The sequence below is a fragment of the Euprymna scolopes genome, chromosome 5 (assembly GCF_053919585.1).
Source record: "Euprymna scolopes isolate OS-2025 chromosome 5, ASM5391958v1, whole genome shotgun sequence".
Taxonomy (NCBI): Eukaryota; Metazoa; Mollusca; class Cephalopoda; order Sepiida; family Sepiolidae; genus Euprymna; species Euprymna scolopes.
In genome coordinates this window covers 58,816,476-58,832,846 of record NC_136486.1, presented here as the reverse complement: position 1 = coordinate 58,832,846, position 16,371 = coordinate 58,816,476, and the positions used below count along the sequence as shown (strand labels likewise).

Here is a 16,371-nt window from a genome sequence, read left to right as displayed (position 1 = left end):
AACTCGGAAGAAAAAAAAAAGGAAAAATAATTAAAAGAAGGCGGGAGTCTGTTACTGCAAACGTCAGAGCAAGAGGTTGTCCATTGCTCGATTGTGGCGCTGGAGGCTGACAAAAACATTAACACCAGTTCTCTTTGATCGAGAGAGAGAGAGAGAGAGAGAGAGAGAGAGAGAGAGAGAGAGAGATTACCATTCCAGGCATGGCTGCACACATTTAATTCCTGTTTTTCTCTCATTGCATGATTTTCACTCCAACTCTCTCTTTCATGTATTCACTCTCTCTCTCTCTCTCACTTTCACCCTCTCTCTCTCTTTCTAACTTCATCTTTTTACTCATCTTCCTTTTTCTATTTTCCTACTCTCTCTCTCTCTCTCTCTCTCTCTCTCTCTCTCTCTCTCTCTTTTACTTCACACTTCCTACTCATAGTTTCTTTCTCTTTTCTTACTATCTCTTAGCATTTCCTACTTATTCTTTCACTCTTTCTATTTTCCTACTCCATCTCTCTTTCTACACCTTTCTCTCTCTCTTACTTCTCTTTTGCTACTCACTCTCTTATATTTGCATTTATACATGATTGTCTCTCTTCTTTTGACCCAGCCTGACTCTCATCTCTTTCTATATGCTAACTCTCTCTTATAAATATATCTTTTTATTCATTCTATCTTTCTATACTATATTCTCTCTCTCTCTCTCTCTCTCTCTCTCTCTCTCTCTCTCTCTCTCTCTCTCTCTCCATATTCTTCCTTACATTTTTGATCAGCCTCTCACTACTCATACTTCCTCTCTCACTCCTTCATCTCCTTCCATCCGCATCCATGAGTCTGCACTACTTGTGCCAAGTGTCCCTTCCTAACTCTGCTACTCTAATCAAATCAATAGTGTCGGCCCAAACAACTTGCATAGAAACATCCTCAGCCATTTTACTTTCCAGTCGCTCTACCGGTTCTTTTTGGTTCGTACCCTGAATCCCCATCGGATGCTGATCTTGTCTGACAGACAAACATGAGGTAGATATCTGCATTCTATCACATTTCAATTTTTGTAAGGGTCAGTCAGCAGGGTGGATGGAAAGGATACTTTTACATATCAAAAAAAAAAAAAAGAAAAAAGAAAAAATACCGAATGAATGATAAATATAAAGTATAACATTATATGTCAAAAGGATACGTCACTCTCATATTGTACTTCAAAAACCTAATGCAAATAATAGAAAAGAACAGTGTGTGTGTGTGTGTGTGTGTGTGTGTGTGTGTGTGTGTGTGTGTGTGTGTGTGTGTGTGTGTGTGTGTGTGTGTTATTTAGATAACCATATCATTTGAGGCTCAGAAAAAGGGACCACGCGAATCCTTAAAAAGCCCTTGGATATAAATGTTCCTCATACAGAAAATTGAGTGTCAGCTACAGAACGGGGGCCCCTTTGATCTTTCAGAACTAATTAAACTAAAAAATATATATATATATTTTTTGTATGAAATAAAATATGCATCAAGTATGCTTGAAAGCCAAATCGCAACGTATTATTACAAAAATAAACAAATATTTTACTTGTTTGAAATTTATAACATAAATATATTTCAGAGCTAAACTCCATCTTCAGTACGTTTCTTTCTTTCTTTTTTTTCTTTTCTTCTTTCTCGCCATATTGTAAAGTTGGAGAAAGAAAAGTAAAAGAGCCGCGCGTTGTATCCCAGCGGTTGTATTTTGAAATGTCGGAAAAGACACACCCTTGACAATATATTCTTGTTTCTGAATTTTTGTGATGAGGAAGAGGATAACTGTTCCTACTTACTTTGACTCCCCACTAGGGTCGTTTTTTTTTAATGTTGAGAAAAGGAACAAAAATAAAAATTGTCTGAGTCGTAAAGGATTTCTCCTCTGCTAACCGAGAACAAAAAATTGAAGTGTAGCATCAGAACAGATACTACACTTTGATCTTGGCCCGAAGGCCAAGATAAATGTCACTCAAAAAGAAACCAAGTGTCAGTTGCAGGATGCGGTCCCTTGATTTTGGAAAAATCGGTTATTTTTCCAAAATCAAGGGACCGCATCGTGCAACTGACACTCGGTTTCTTTTTGAGTGACATTTATCTTGGCCTTCGGGCCAAGATCAAAGTGTAGTATCTGTTCTGAAACTAAAATATATTTTTTTATTTTGAAAAAAAAAATAAAGGTGTAAAAAAGCGTAACTTTAGATGAGGATTGATAATTTACATTATTTGAATTATTCAGACTGCTGTTCTCATCTTGAGTGTTATTCCCACAACGTTTTGGCCGATGTTATCTCCAACCTTCCGCAGGTGCATCTTGTCGAACTTGGGAATCTTTATGTCAAACTATGTAATCTGTATCGAATTTCGAACATGACCCTTTATTTAATATACAGAGTTAGCTTGCTTTCGTTCCATCAGCCATAACTGGAGAGAAATCTTAATTAATTCGTAATTGTATTCTTAGTACTGCCCGTAATGAGGGTTGAACGGTCAACATCCAAAAGAATGTCACTTAGAACTTAGTACTTATATCCGCTGTGTCATGGATCCTTGCACACCTGATAATGAGCGGAGATTAAATCGGTCGAAACGTTGTGAGAATAACACCTAAGATGAGAATAGTAGTCCAAATAATGCAGATTATCAATCCTCATTTCAAAAATTCCAAAATAAAAATATATTTTAGTTCGGATAGTTCTCAAAGATCAAGGGACTCCATTCTGTAGTTTACAATTTCTCTATGAGTAACATTTATATTCAAGGGCTCTTTTAAGAATTGGTGTAGTCCCTTTTTTTTGAGCCTTGAATATTTATAGACATTTTCCCTCCTTACTTCTGAAACCTTAGATAAATAAAGCAGAAGAATTGTCTTTTCCTGAACGACTTAATTATTTTTATTGTTTCTTTTTCTTGTGGCCTTTGTTTGGTCTAGCTGTGTCATGGATCCTTGCACACCTGATAATGAGCGGAGATTAAATCGGTCGAAACGTTGTGAGAATAACACCTAAGATGAGAATAGTAGTCCAAATAATGCAGATTATCAATCCTCATTTCAAAAATTCCAAAATAAAAATATATTTTAGTTCGGATAGTTCTCAAAGATCAAGGGACTCCATTCTGTAGTTTACAATTTCTCTATGAGTAACATTTATATTCAAGGGCTCTTTTAAGAATTGGTGTAGTCCCTTTTTTTTGAGCCTTGAATATTTATAGACATTTTCCCTCCTTACTTCTGAAACCTTAGATAAATAAAGCAGAAGAATTGTCTTTTCCTGAACGACTTAATTATTTTTATTGTTTCTTTTTCTTGTGGCCTTTGTTTGGTCTAGCCGAATTCCAAGACCAGCATTGTCTGGTCTAGTGGAGTATCCAACTTAGTGCCCCTATTTACTTACCTCCCCACGTGGGCAGAGTTAAACACAACCTTGTTTTTAAAAATCCAGCTCACCTAAAATGTGACACCTTAGATTAGGACAAAAATCAAAATTACCTCGGTCTAGAAGGATTTCTTCTTTGTGCAATTTATGAATCATGCTATTTTTTAGGTAGCATTTTCCATTTACGTCCAATTTTTACAGTATTTTTTGCTTATTAATTTGTTATATAAAAGTACAGAATTTACAGTTAACAAAGCCCTGCCCCTCACCATGATAAGAATGGCTTTCTAAATAATAACGTTTTTATTTTAGTACAGTCAATAAACTGCATAAGTATTAGGATTTCTCATTCAGTGATTGAGAAGAGAAAAAAATGAAGTGTAGTATCAGAACAGATGCTACACTTTGCTCCTGTCCAAAAGACAGCATCACTAGAAGGCACATTGCTACTTTTCTCGTATGACTCAATGCATAGCCCAGCTGAGTGGACCTTTTTTTTCGCTAGTATTCCACCAGTTTATATTTGAATATTTGGTCAAAATTAATTCCCATGCCAGAGAGTCTTGACAAACCCTTGTACAGAGAAACTCTAGGGTGGGGTCTAGTAGGCCTTATTTTTTTTTATTTTTTTATTTTTTAGTTCAATTAGTTATCAGGGATCAAGGAGTCTCTCTACCTTGATTTCTTTATTTTCTACATTTATATCTGAGGGTTTTTTTTAAGGAATGACATTATACCTTTTGTTTTTCAGGGATCATGTTTATGTACTTATTTTTGTTCCCCCCAAAAAAGGAGGGTGGACCTGTATATTCACCCTTGTCTGTTCGTCCGTTCGTTTTTCTGCCCTTTTCTCAATAACTATGCCTTGGAATTTTTTGAAATTTTGCACAAACATTAAATATGATATGAGTAAAAAAGTAACAGAAAGAATGTTCCGGGAAAACTCCCCCCCCCCTAGGGGTGCCTTTCGGGTTAAAATGGCTAAAATTGACACTTTTGTGCTTATTTTAAAAAAAAATTGATGCTTTGGATTTTTATAAAACTTTCTGAAAAGTTGTAACTAACTGGTTTCTATATAATTTTGTTTGTCTATACTTTGCAATAACTCTTGGGTGTGCCACAGGGGCTCTTTTAGGGCTAATAAAACACTCCATTTTTGGGACTATTTTACCATATTTGTCCAAAATTTTCTGTGTATGTCTGTTTAGCAGTTTTACATGGTGCTGAACTCAAATTTAAATATGTTAAGGCCTTGGGAACTTTTGGGGGCTAAATATTATGGTATCCGTTCGATATACAGTTAGGGATTAATAGTGATAAGTTTTTAATGCAAAAATGAGCACAAATTTAACTATTTTCAGCCATCAATTAGGCATAAAGCACTCATTCTATATCAATAGGCTATAACTTTTGCTTGTTTTTAACGAATTTAAAAGTTGAGTATTTCTATATTTTATAAACACACTTTTTTGTTATGTTCAGTATCTAAGCTAAAAATGAACCCGGTTCAGATTTAATCAAAATGAAACAAGATATAAATAGGAAAAAGAACGAATATGTCAATAATCCGCCAGTGACTAAATTACAACTGAACCTTTGCTCCGGTTTATAAAAAAAAGAATTTTTTTAAAAAAGCGTAACTTTAGGTAAATCTCGATTGTTAAAGTAAGTAAAGGACGATAACTCTTACTAGAAGAATAAGTGTTCTTCCTCTTAGTTGATTTTTCTTTTAAGGCAAATTTAAAAATTTTTACATTGTAGAAAACTTCTAGATATGATTAATCATTTTTTTTTTTTAATAAATATTGGGACAAAGTACGTTAACACAGTACAGCAGTAACAAATGACAGTTGGATAGTAAGAATCAAAGTTTGATTTGTCAACTTTAATACTATTTAAGTTTAACTTTGAAAATTCGACCAATATTATTTTATATATTAAACTAACATGACGACCTGCGTTGCCCGGAGGCTTGGAGAAAAAGAAGAGTTAAAAGGTGAATGTAAAATCGTTCTTTCAACCCTCTCTCTCTCTCTCTCTCTCTCTCTCTCTCTCTCTCTCTCTCTCTCTCTCAGACGTGTTCTTCCTCGGTGTATTTATTTGCTTCCCTACTGAGTAAATTAGGCACAAGGCCGTTTTTTCATGTGGAGAGATTGGGGAAATGGAGACCAACTCCCCAGGGAGTAGGGGAGCTGGATAGTGACAATTGGTATGAAGGGTAATGGTCTTATATGTGGGGGAAACCCCACATATGGTCATTGATTGCAGTATCTGCTGGAACAGATACTACACTTGGGCCGGAGCTGCGCCCAGCCAAAACTGGTCCAGACGTGTTCTTCCTCTGAGATGATTTTTCTTTGAAGGCGAATTTAAGAATTTCTATATATTAGAAAACTTCTAGATCAGATTAAGTATTTTTTTTTTTTAATACACAAACATCACATAATTTTTTAATTTTTTTTATTTTTTAGAGGGATTACAGTTTCACATATATGTGTGTATGCATACTTATGTTTATATATGCGAGACCTTTGCAAAATGCTAACAGGGTAGACAACATGTCATTAATGTGTAAATGCCATGGAATTCTGTGACCTTTCGTTTGGTCAACAAACAGCTTCCTACTCATTTAGTAATCCGCGCATAATGTTAATGAAATTGTAAAAGAGAATTTCTCACTGCATGTAAATATTGTCTTGCAGTTCACATATCACGAATGGAATTTGTATTTCATGCAACGTTGTTTATTCTGTCTGACTGTGTATGGAACATAATGAGATCGTTGTAATTGATATGGGAAAAGCTGGATTCATAGAAGGGCAAGTTTTTGGAGGTGTGTGTTGAGCAAAAAAAAAAAAAAGTGGTAGTAGAAAGACTCGAACCCATACCACAAAGGAGGAAAAGAACGGGAAAAAAACGTGACGTCTTTGCTGTTACGACCATCGCCAAAAGTGACGTAGTTTAAATTAAGGCTATACAATCGAAAAGAGAGGATGACTTTCGAAAATATCGGCGAAACAGCGACCCCTCCCTGTAGAAAAGTGCCCAGTTGAGGGTAAAGAAATTAATGTTTTTAGCCAATTTTTCAGTATTTGTTGTCTGAAAGGTCTTCAAAACGACAGTGATCTTGTGAAAATCCGTCGCCTCTGCCAAAAGTTTTAGGCAGACATGCAAACATACATACATACACTTATATATTGGTAGCTCAAATTTTCGACCCAAACCGATTAAAAAGCTTGCCCTATCTCTGAATACCCTTTATGTAAAATTTCAACTGTTTAAACCAGAAATTGTCTGAGTAATTTGGTAGAGACCGCAGAGGTCAAATGTTTTTAAAACTTTGACCCCTATTATGACCCCTTAATATTTATTGTTTTGGGCTCAAATCAAGTTATTAAGTTAGATCCATGTCCAAGGAGCCTATATCTAAAATTTCAATTGTTTATACCCCAAAATTGGCAAAGGAGTTTGGTAGAGTTCTCAAAGGTCAAATCGTTGAACTTTGACCCCTTAATAGCCAAATTTCTGGCCAAAAACGGATTACAAAGATTTTCCCAAATCTCAGTACCGTGTATATGAAATTTCGAGTCTGTAAACTTAAAATTGACAGAGTTATTGCATAGAGAAATGTACACAGACACACAGACACGTTCACTTATATATATAAAAGTGAAAGTGTCTGTCTGTGTGTGTGTCTGTGTGCGCACATTTCCTTATGCAATAAGTCTGTCAATTTCGAGTCTACAGACTCGAAATTGGATATACAGGGTACTGAGATTTGGGAAAATCGATGTGATCGGTTTTCAGCCAGAAATTTGGCGATTAGAGAGAACCCACCTTCTTCGCAGCGGTCCTGGCGATACTCTCAATGTAATTGTTCCAACTCATGTTTCCTGTGAGCGTTAGGCCGAGGAGTTTAAAAGATGTACTTTCAGATAAAGAGTCATTGGCCATTGCCTAACTTAAGTTATTAAGTTAGATTATGTCTAAGGAACCTATATCTAAAATTTCAAGTGTTTATACCCAAAATTGGTGGAGGAGTTTGGTAGAGTTCTCAAAGGTCTAAACGTTGACCATTGACCAAATTTCTGGCCGAAAACCGATCACATAGATTTTCCCAAATCTCAGTACCCTGTATATCCAATTTCGAGTCTGTAGACTAAAAATTAACAGACTTATTGCGTATGGAAATGTACACAGACAGACAGACACGTTCACTTTTATAGATATATAGATACACATATATATATGTATATATATACATACACACGTGTGTGTGTGTGTGGGTGTGTGCATATTAGTGGTCTGACAAGGTCACAGGGGAGACAACCAAGCAAAAAAAAGAAGCAAAATTCATGGTGAAATTTGGTGATAATTCAATCTTATGTGGTCGAGGTCAATAATCCCAAAACCATTAAAGAATGAAATTATATTGGTCGTTGAGGAATTGAGTTATATCGGTCTTTGAGAATAAACACAGGGTATCAAATCCAAGTCAGGGGCAAAAGAATATCAGCTATAATGCTTCCATGTGCTTGCTGTGGCTCAAATTGGAGCAATGGAAAAAGTTCCAAAATGAGAAAATGCTTCTTATCATGTTTCTTATAGGTTTAATTTCCATTTTGTATGGGTACGCAGTTTTTGCTGTTCCATTTTCTTAGCTGATATAGATTTTCTGGTTTGGTGACTATTGAGCACATAACATAAATTGTCCATGTGAAAAAACAGTCAGTGTGTAACTGTAAGCCACACAACTGTAAAGATTGTTCCCTGAACTTTGTTGATAGTTATTGCAAACGACAATAAAATTGGAAAGTGCAATTTCCTAAAGTGTAATGGTGTATCTGGTGGAATCATAGGAATGCATAGAATGAAGATATATTCGCCTGTGAAAGGTCCTGTTATGATTGTTGTTTCTATATTTTCTGGTAATTTTTTTACTGCAAGCCATGTGCCATTGTAAAGCTTGGATTGGTTTATATTTCACAACACGCACGCCTGTGGAACTCTGTTCCGTCTGCCTGCTTCCCTCCGGACTACAACTTGGTTGTCTTCAAGTCCAATGTTAACAAATTCCTAATGAACCGCCCCCTTAAGTAAACATTTCAGCAAATCTCCTCACTAACGTAATGTACTTGCAATAACCCTTATCCCTGAGTGGCTTCCGGGCCTTGATAAGTGGTGATCACTATGTAAAAAAAAAAAAAAAAAAACATGACAATTAGTATACCAATTTTCAGTTGCAGTACATGTGGTGGCATCCCTGGTAAATATCTGCTTTATCTGCTTCCACAACAGTGTCGATGGATTTGTATTTGACGACCTCACTTGGAATTTTACATTGAATAATAGCATTAAGTTCATGGACGTCTTTGTATTGAGCTGCAAGAATAGCTCGTTCACTCAGTCAAATGGAATTCGTATAATTAATTTGAATATCTGCAAAAAAAACCTTTTAAACCAACTCTTCTTTTGTTGTAATAAAATTACAGAAGTTAAGAGTCAAAGAATTTCGCCCTTAACTCAGATCAGCGGGCACTTTTCTGTATCCAATTTCCCACAAGTGATGCAAAAATTTCTGTGCAAATCGAGCAGTCTGCAACTGGAAACACATATTTTGAGTTAAGTTTAATGTCTTTACATGGCATCAAAAGTAGAGTATTTGAGGCAAACATTTATTTCATCTGTTGGTGTTGATTGAGGAATTACAGGTAACATTTGTTTGAAATCTCCTGCAAGCAATTACTGCATTCCCAAATAGTCTGACATTGCGACGCAAATCTTGCAAGGATCGACCAAGAGCCTCAAGTGATTTTCATCATTTTTGCATACGATTGTGCATTCATCCCAAACAATAAGTTTGCATTTCTGCAATATTTTTCCCCATACTAGATGTTTTGGAGATGTCGAACATGAGATTTTTGAAAAATTAACTGTTTCAAAGTAGAATAAATAGTTCTTCTACTTAGCAGCAAGGTCGCAGGTATTTTGCATGCAGCAAAGGCTAAGGCTATGTCATTTTGTCACCGAATGGCTGCCAAAATTAATTTAATTAGAAAGGTTTTACCAGTTACTCCTGATACTGTTCAAGGTAGCAGTAATTTCCAAATAACTTTTATTCTTACAGTAAGTAAATTAGGTGACTAAAATAGGATTTATACATGTCTTGACAATGCCTTAGGGGACTAAAATAGGATGAGGGATTAGAGATGGACAGATAGAGAGGAAGATATATAGATGGGAAATAGAGAAGGAGATAGAGAGAGATAGAGGGATTGAGAGATAGACAGAGAGGGGGAAAGTTAGAAAGAGAGAGGGAGCGTGACAGAGGAAAGGAGAGAAAGGGAGAGAAATAGAGGGAGTGAGAGAGAGAAAGGGGCTCAAAGAGAGATGGAGAAAGTGATATAGAGAGAAAGATAGATTGAGAGGGAGAGATAGATGAAGAGAGATATTAAGAGAGGAAGAGAGAGGGGGATAGAAACAGAAGGTGAACTACACTCCACCGTTTTTTTCCTTGATCAGTTAAGAGTCAGTTAAAAATCAGTTAAGAGAAGAAATCCTTCGAGACTGAGGCAATTTTTATTTTTGTTACTATCCAGAGTACCCTTTTTATTTCGGGAACTAGATTTTCCACACATTAGAAACCGACCGGGTTATCTGTACTTTCACCAAACAATTTAATAAAAAAAAAAAGATATTGTAAAACTTGGATTTAATGTGAAAATACTATTGTAAAAAATAGCATGATAACATAAGTGCATAAGCGCCACTTTATTTTAAATATTTATTTTCCAAAGGACTGTTTGAATAAATCCACAATGAATTATTTTCTCAGCGTTCGGTTCGGCTTAACGCTAGGAAAAGTAAAGTAAAATTTTAAATGTAGAAAAATCAACAAAAAAAAAACAGAAAAGAAACCCAAAAAACCTACCGTTCATTTGTATTTCTTATTATTTGTAGAAAATGTCATTTTTTTGTCAAATAAATAAATAAATTTTAAGCCATTTTTAGTAATAGCAACTTCGTTCCCCATGTTAAAAACGGCTTTCGGAGTAACCCCCCACAAATCTCCCCAACGGCTTTCGAAGTTTGGGGGGGGTGTTTAATCCACATATGCATATATATATATATGCATAATGAGAATAATGAAAATAGTATTCCGATAAAATAGAGAAAATGAAAAGGAATAAACGAGTTATGTGTTCATCAACGTTTCGTCTTTATTTCTGGAGGATGTCTCGAAATAAAGACGAAACGTTGATGAACACATAACTCGGTTTGTTCTTTTTTATTTTCTCTATGTATATGTATATATATGCATACATGTATGTATTAATATATGTATATGTGTATATGTATATATTTATATGTATGTATGTATGTATATAAGGGCGAATGAACTCTTTTTCTGGGTCAACGGCCAACTAGCACCGTGTATATTTGTATATGTGTATTGGGGTATGGAGGGCTCCCGTAAGCCGTGGTGAAGGCAACCTTTCTAGGAGAAGCAAATCTCTGATTTAAAAATCCATAAAGCGGAAGACCTGTACCCGCATTAAGCTGGTCTGCAGTTTAATTTGTTGCTGGCTATCTTGCTCTTGCTTGTTGCTGGATCTCAACATTTTGAACCGAGAGAGAGACTTAGCTGTCGTACAAAGCTAAGACTCTGTAACATCATATTTGTATAGATACTCCCTCAGACATTTGGGCTCATGGATTTTAAATGCCTGAGGGAGTGGCACTCGTCTGACAAGACGTTGCAATCATCATCATATAAGGAAACGAAATCAAGACTGTAAATTAAACATTTACAAGGAAATTTATTATTCGTAAGAAATCCTTAATATATGTATATATGCATATAATATATATATATATATATATATATATATATATATATATATATATATATATATATAGTGTGTGTGTGTGTGTGTGTGTGTGATATAGTTAGATTGATATTTACAGAGTATATATATATTTGTTCTATTTCAGAACGAAAAATATTTTTCTCTTCCGGAGGGCGAGGGGGGACTTTTTTGTTCTGAAATAGAACAAAGGTATCCTTTTCACAACCAGTATATTTTCTATGTATTAGTTATACATGACCCACGAATGTATGAATGACGACCAGTTATTAGCTAAATATGATAGATAAACAGAGAGGGATACTCTAGATAGATACGTGCCGAGATAGTAAAGATAAAAACGTTAACTACTGACATTAGATACATAGAGAGATATGAAAACGCCCGGGAGTAAATAGATCGATAGATATGAACAGTCTGAAAGTCATTAGACAGATATGAACAAGCAAGATCGATTGCATTCATATCCGAATCGGTTATTTCCATGAGCAACAAAAAGTTCTAGCTCAAGTTTCATTGCTTAATTCTTGTTTGCAAAGAAGCACAAGAAGAACACATGCTCATCGCAGTTTTTTTTTTTTTAATCTCGTGCCATACTTCATTTTACTAGTTGCCATGATTCTCTTTTTACAGTTCTTGAATGTGTGTGTGTGTGTGTGTGTGTGTGTGTGTGTGTGTGTGTGTGTGTGTGTGTGTGCAAGAGACTATTCTTACTTGATTAAAAGTCAGTTGTTTGTTTGTTTGTTTTTTTACGGCATATCAACCCTTTTCAGGTTATTTAATGCCAGATCCAAAGATTTTGAAGAACAATTTTTTTTAATAGAATATATTTGTTTTCAAGTCAGTTTCTATTTAACCCATAGTTGGGACCCTAACAGGTACTACCACTCCGGATCAGAGTGGACCTGGGAGCAATGGCAATTAAAGGATGGCTCCACACTCCCCAAAGCCCGCAAGCTGGGGCCTCACCACTGGATATAGTTTAAGATCATATTCAGAACCGATTAAAAGTTAGTTTCTGTATGAGCAACTATTTTGTAGGAATAGTCTTGGACAGAGAAAATTTCTTATAACCAGGTCAACTTTCAGTTAGAATGCAGCAAATTTCAAACTTAATCTTTTATTTAATCCACAGTGATAGATTGTTTTTCTTCTGTCGGCCTTTGCCGGGTAAAAATGTTAATTAATTATTAAATTACTATGTTGTTATTTATTATCACCTGTAATAAGGCTTGAACCTTCAACTCACAGAAGACTGTTGTCATTTAGAATTGATAGGAGGACAAATAATGTTAAATATATGAAAATTTCTTATCAAAAAAGAGAGAAAAGGGAACAGGTGATAACTGAAAAATTTACTCAAATGAGATTTCTTCACGGTGTTAATGGTAGCATGCTGAGGTCTTAGAACTGAAGGAAGATTAGTTCCTCCTATTCCATCTATTATATTAGTAATCAAAACACTAACGGCTGATCTGTGTAAATATGAAATAAGATGTAATCGAATGGAAATAAAACAATTTAAAACACAGTAGACACAACTGACTGACAAAATAGATTCTTTATCTACTTTTTTTTCAAGGAAAAGAGGAAAACTATCTTCACTTTTTATACAATGGAAATGATATTTCAAGCGTGTGTGTAACAGATCGACGATTGATAGATATAGTGAGATCGATCTGTTTAATCGAACGTCTCATCATACGTTCTTTTAGTAGACTAATACAGTGATGATCATATTTATTGGCACGGTAAAATAAAAGTTAAATTTTGTCTAATAAATTCTAAAAAAGGGATTAAATTAAAGAAAATAACAAAGTATATTATGTATTTTTAACTGGCCTTTCCGATGCAGCAATCGGATTTTAGAAAAAATAAATAACAAAGGAACAACAAACATAATTGCAAAAAACCCTTGTTCAAAATTATTGGCACGGCTTTGTTTTTCTTTTAGTATCAGTATAATATCAATCAATTTCCGGTTTACGTGCTTTCTGAACATTTTTATAGCCATATTATGCTTGTTTAACGCTAATTCAGTGAATAATTTTTTTCAGATAATTTTTAGATAGCGATTTATTTAAACTATTATAAGTGACTAAATTATAATTTTCAATCGCCATGGTTAAAACTAAGGAACACAGCGAAGACGTCAGGAAGCTTGTTGTAGCATGCCATACCAATGGGGAGGGCTATGATAAGATTTCAAAGAAGCTAAACCTTCCCAAATCCACTGTTAGAGCCATAATAAACAAGTTCAAATCGCAAGGCCACGTTATGAGTTTAGAGGGTAGAGGGAGAAAAAGGATTCTTTCCCCAAGAGATGAACGGAAAATTGTTCGACAAGTAAAACAAAACCCAAGGATCTCTGTTGGGGAGATTGTTGATGAACAGATCACCTCTGGAGTGAATGTATCTCGACATACAGTTGGTAGAGTTTTGAAGAGAGCTGGTTTAAAAGCATGTCGTCCGAGAAAGACTCCCTTATTGAAGCCTATGCACCTGAAAGCAAGGCTAGCCTTTGCAAAACGTCATATTGATAAAGATGTTGCATTCTGGAAACGTGTTCTATGGACTGACGAAACGAAAATAGAGTTATTTGGCCATAATAAAGTGTCTTATATTTACAGAAAATCTGGCGAAGCTTTCCTGCCTAAGAACACCATACCCACAGTGAAGCACGGTGGAGGCAGTTTGATGTTTTGGGGATCCTTTGCTGCCTCTGGACCAGGGCGACTTGTTAAGGTCACAGGTAGCATAAAAAAGGAAGATTATGTTAAAATATTGGATGAAAACCTGAAAGACTCTGCTAAAGAGCTCTCACTTGGTCGTCGTTGGTGGTTCGTGCAAGATAATGACCCAAAGCATTCGGCTAAACTGACTAAGAAATGGCTTGAGGACAATCATATTAATGTTTTGGAGTGGCCATCACAAAGCCCAGACCTTAATCCAATTGAAAATTTATGGAGAACATTAAAATTGAGGGTAATGCAAAGGAAGCCTAAGAATCTTATTCAATTGGAGGATTATTGTCAGGAAGAGTGGGCTAAAATTACTACTGAAGAGGGCAACAACTTGGTTGTAAACTATGAAAAGCGACTGAGGAAGGTAATCAAGGCCAAAGGCTATACAATTGATTATTAAATAAATCGTGCCAATAATTTTGAACAAGAGTTTTTTGCAATTATGTTTGTTGTTCCTTTGTTATTTATTTTTTCTAAAATCCGATTGCTGCATCGGAAAGGCCAGTTAAAAATACATAATATACTTTGTTATTTTCTTTAATTTAATCCTCTTTTTAGAATTTATTAGACAAAATTTAACTTTTATTTTACCGTGCCAATAAATATGATCATCACTGTATATAAATATATTCAAGTTAAGAATTTGTTGTTTCAAACAATATTGAAAATATGTTCCTTGTTTCAAACAATAAATTCTTAACTTGAATGTATTTTATATATATTTTAATCTACAGAATTTAACTTTTAATCATTAAACTTTATATTTTACTCTACTTTTATATATTGAGGTTTACCTTTTTGGCTAGGATCGTTCTGAAATTATTATCTCACTGTAATATCTATTAAGACAATTTACTTTTAATCTGTAACTTATATATATATATATATATATATATATATATATATATATATATATATATATATATATATATATATATATATTAGCAGGCCGCCCGGCGTTGCCTGGTCATATAATACGTTTCAATATGATATTTTGATTAATGCAGATTTCGTATTTATAATTATATTATATTGGACCCAATATATAGTAATGATTTAAAAGTTGTTAAAAAAAATGACTCGCAAATTGAAACCAAAATGTTTAGCTTATGATTTATGCTTTTTCCATTTGACGTTAATGCTTGAGCTATGAAAACATGTTTGCTGCAAGGCTAAATATTAAAACATAGACCAATAGCTATTACGTTACGCGTGCATATTCATAATACCGTCGTTCGACCTTTTTCTTGCAAATTCCATTTCTTTAATTTTCACACGTTTGCACCGATTTTCCCAGGCTGAAACCCAAACATGAAGTTTTGTATGGGTTTGAATACCCTATATATTAAGTTTCACGGATGTAGTCTAAAAACTGACAGGAGTTGTGTACGCAATTTTTTTAAAACAAATATATATATATATATATATATATATATATATATATATATATATATATATATATATATATATATATATACGCATACATCAATATATATAGAAAGACGTTTTTGTTTACTATACCCATTTTATGCAAATATTACGCAAGTATAAATTATGTAGAATATCTGCATGAATATAATTACACGTAATAGTTAACTAAAGATGATCATCTCATAAGAAAATCGAAAACAAAAGCTAATAGGGAATTAATTAAAATGAATGCTTACAAGAATATGTAAATTAGCTAGATCTATGGCACATGAATGCAATTCTATGACTCATATATAAAATAAATAAATAAATAGAAAAAAGGGGTTTTATTTTAGTCAAAAATTAATATATCAATACTCTTATAATTTTTTTTTTGTATATTGATATGAAAAAAAAAAACAAATTGATAGGGGTATAGATATATTAATTTTTGACTAAAATTATTAAATGACACAATAGTGCAGTACTAGAGTTTTAAATATTAAATATTTTACCACTTCATGCTTCACTCGAAACAGACACTCATTATGTTCGTCCAGAAATGTAAGCAAACAATTGATGTATATGTGGTTCGCAATATATGAACTCGGAGCGACAGCTTTTAAAGAGAAGAATAAGAATAGCGTATATTAATCATTATTAAGAATAGCGTATATTACTATTTATTAAGAATAGCGTAGATTTGATGTCTTTCTGAACCCGAAACTATACTATTACTTCTATTGAACTGTATTTTCAAGGCTCAGTTCAGCGGGTAATGTACTATGTCTTCTTTTATTATCATCTCAATCATTGCTACCAACACTCATTCACTGTTGTTTCACTGTTCTCCTGGTAATTAACTCTCATCCTTGTGTAGCTGTCAGGCCTTGATATGTGGTAACTCGTTAGTACACGAAAAATACCTGTGTTCCAAGATTTATAAGGATGTGTTAATTAGTTTGGAAGCGAATCCTATAC

At 34.2% G+C, this 16,371-nt stretch overlaps 1 protein-coding gene and 2 pseudogenes across 3 annotated transcripts in view; 2 read left to right on the top strand and 1 right to left on the bottom strand.

The window, feature by feature from the left end:
- The window catches only part of LOC145276810 (uncharacterized), a 468,903-nt gene that overhangs the window by 315,879 nt on the left and 136,653 nt on the right, over nt 1–16,371 (top strand). Inside the window, exon 1 of one of the 3 annotated variants that reach the window (XM_080128138.1) lies at nt 736–1,008. The exons of the other annotated variants lie outside the window; for them this stretch is intronic. The gene's annotated coding sequence lies outside the window, so the exon portion shown is untranslated. Of the gene's footprint in view, nt 1–735; nt 1,009–16,371 lie in introns of those variants that run through there. 3 annotated transcript variants of the gene reach the window in all.
- LOC145277246 (U2 spliceosomal RNA) lies at nt 1,807–1,960 on the bottom strand (annotated as a pseudogene).
- Nucleotides 2,082–2,192, top strand: LOC145277222 (U2 spliceosomal RNA; annotated as a pseudogene).